Raw genomic sequence first — 3,487 nt, 5'->3', positions numbered from 1 at the left:
GCTCACTGCAACCTCCGCCTCCCGAGTTCGTGATTCCCCAGCCTCAGCCTCCTGAGTAGCTGGGATTACAGGCACGCGCCACCATGCCCAGCTGAATTTTTGTATTTTTAGTAGAGACGGGGTTTCACCATGTTGACCAGGATGGTCTCGATCTCTTGACCTCGTGATCTACCCGCCTCGTCCTCCCAAAGTGCTGGGATTACAGGCGTGAGCCACCGCGCCAGGCCAACCAGACAAGCTTTTAAAGAATTAAAATTAGTTTCATTCAGAGGTTTTACTGAGGATTGCAACCCAGGAGAGTTTTCCAGAGAGTTTCTGTTAGACCGCTCCAAAGCCGTGTTTCAGCACACAGCTTGTTTCAGTCAGTGGTGGCTCTGCCCGTGCTCATTACATTAAACGTGTTCAGAAGTTACACAAGAGTGAAATCTCATCACGGTTTGGGTGCCAGGGTCCATCTGGTTATAGATTATGGAGGCATAATCATTAATGCTGTCAGACATTACTTCATGCACACGAAGAGGCAGACGCTAGGATCATTGAACTTATCTTTTCTAAAACTGCAGTGATTCAGGCAAAAGAATGGGAACCTGCACTCTATCCTGTTTATCTTTAGGGTATCCTTCCAGAGGGTTGCCCTTAGTCACTGAGTCAGGGGCTTTGTGAAATTCTCTGGCAAACAGAATGAGCAAACATAGCTTCTTAGGTTTGCTACTTTGTCTCACAAGAGTCATCCTAACCTAGGTGAAGACAGGCATTTCCTGCCCTAATGCTGCACTTCCCAAGACCACCCTGTCTGGCCACACCCCCATCATGTGTTGTGGGTTTTTGTGTGTGTGTGTGTGATAAATGAATGAAAGTTTAAAGTTTTAAATAACTGTTCATATCCTCTCACCACTGCCTCAAGAATTTCCCTGGATGTTCTTTTACTTCGCAAGTAGCACAGAATGAAAAAAATAACAATCGTGAAAAAAGACAAGTCTCTTAAATATTTGATGAAATGGTACTGTATTTTTGAGTTTGTATTCCTTGAACTTTGCAATAATAAGGGGAGGGGAGGCGCTCAGGGATTATTCCTTCAGAATCTACAGGTATTTCTTGACTATCTGCTGTGGGCTGGGCACTGCAGTCAGTGCAGAAACGCAGGGTGAACATGACACCACAGGTTCCCTGCCTTCAGTTTTGTTTCCACATGGTTAAGGCTCTTCCATGCAAAAATGAATCCTTTCTCTCTCCCTCTTTTTTTTTTTTTTTTTTTTTTGAGGCAGTCTTGCTCTGTTGCCCAGGCTGGAATGCAGTGGCGGGATCTTGGCTCACTACAACCTCCACCTCCCCGGTTCAAGCGATTCTCCTGCCTCAGCCTCCCCAGTAGCTGGGACTACAGGCGTATGCCAACACACCCAGCTAGTTTTTGTATTTTTAGTAGAGACGGGGTTTCACCATGTTGGCCAGGCTGATCTTGAACTCCTGACCTCAGGCAATCCATCTGCCTTGGCCTCCCAAAGTTCTGGGATTACAGGCGTGAGCGACTGTGCCCGACCAAGAATGAATCTTTTCAAATTTAGTCTGGCCAGATGTTTTGTGACCTCTGTCCCCTCAGCTTTGTTTTTTACCTTTGCTTGGCATTTATTTTATATTGAAGTATAACTATGGTATCAATAAACTGCACATTTTTAAACTGCACAATTTGAAAAATTTTACATATGTATACAATCATGACACAATCACAATCAAAATAACGAACACATCATTAACCCCCAAAAGCTTCCTAAAGCCCCTCTGTATTCATCTTTCCCTACTCTTTACCCAGCTCCTGCTACCAGGCAACAGCAATCTATAATGCTGCCATTATACCTTCTATTTTCTAGAGTTTTATATAAATGGAATCATACAGTATGTCTGGCTTCCTTAACTGAGCAAAATTATTTTGGGATTGTCAGCTAAAGAAAAAATGTCAAGCTTTTAATTTAAGAGACGGAGTCTCCCTCACTTTGTTGCCAAGGCTGGAATGACCAAAAAAATAAAATAGATTCATCTGTTTTCGCATGTATCAATAATTCATTTTTTTATTGCACAGCACTATTCCATTAAGCAGATGGGTAACAACTTCTTGATCCACTTCATTCTTCTGTTGATGAACATTTGGGTTGTTTCCTGGTTTTGGCTATTGAAAATAAAGTGTTACCTTTTTGGAAAACATCTCCTGAGAAAGCTAAACATAAAGTTACTATATAAGCCATTAATTCCACTCATAGGTACATACCTAGGAGAAATTTAAGTACACATAAAATCCTGTGCACTAATGTTCATGAAAACATTATTCATAATAGCCAAAAAAATGGAGACAACCCAAATGTCCACCAACTGATGAACAGATCAACACAATGTGGTATATCCATAGCAATGTAAAATTATAAGTAATAAAAAGGAAGCCTTGAAAACATTACGCTAAATCAAAGAAGTCAGACCTAGACCACCGTGTATTTTGTGATTCCACTTACATGACATGAAATGTCCAGCAAAGGCAAATTCATAGAGACAAAATGTAGTGTTTGCCAGCTGCTGGAGAGGGGTGGGGCCAGGGGGTCCTGGGAGTGATTGCTGATGGGAACAGAGTTTCTTTTTGGGGTGATGACAATGTTCTAAAATCAAACAGTGGTGATGCCTGTGCAACTGTGAAAATACTAAAACCTACTGAATTATTGATTGATTGAGACCGAGTCTCGCTCTGTTGCTCAGGCTGGAGTGCAGTAGCACGATCTCAGCTCACAACCTCCTCCCAGGTTGAAGTGATTCTCCTGCTTTAGCCTCCCGAGTAGTTGGGATTACATAGGCGCGCCACCACACCTGGCTAATTTTTTTGTTTCTGTTTTTTTTTTTTTTTTTTTTTTAGTAGAGACGGGGTTTTGCCATGTTGGCCAGGCTGGTCTCCAACTTCTGATCCCAAGTGATCTGCCCGCCTCGGCCTCCCAAAGTGCTGGGATTACAGGCGTGAGTGAGCCACTGCACCCAGCCAAAGCTGTTATTTTTTAAAGCGGCAATGAACATTCTTGTACAAATCTGTGTATGGACATACAGTTTGGGTAAATAATTTTGGGTGAATACTTAGTAGTAGAATAGCTGGGTCATATGCTGGGTGGATACTGAACTTCTTCGGAAACTGCCGCTCCTTTGCAAAGTGACTGCACCATTTTATGTTCCCAACAGCAGTACAGGAGAGTTCCAGGTCTACACAAACCCAACCATACTTGGTATGACCCAACAAGCTTCACATTTCAAGGGAAGGTGGACTTAAGGAGACGCCAGCGGAAGGCAACACCAACGCAGATAGCTACAAGGGCCTGAAAACTGGAGACCGCGACAGGCCTCGCTGGGTGGAGGCTCTGTAAGTCCCGCCCACGAGGCCAGCCCCAGGGCGTCCGCCGCGCCCCGCTCCGCTCCGCGGCGAGAGCGAGCGATAGGATTGGCTCTCAAGGCCCCGCCCCACCAG

This window comes from Sapajus apella, unplaced genomic scaffold (assembly GCF_009761245.1).
Source record: "Sapajus apella isolate SASKATOON/1434 unplaced genomic scaffold, GSC_monkey_1.0 scaffold14, whole genome shotgun sequence".
In the NCBI taxonomy this organism is placed as follows: Eukaryota; Metazoa; Chordata; class Mammalia; order Primates; family Cebidae; genus Sapajus; species Sapajus apella.
Note: the sequence above shows the minus strand (reverse complement) of the source record.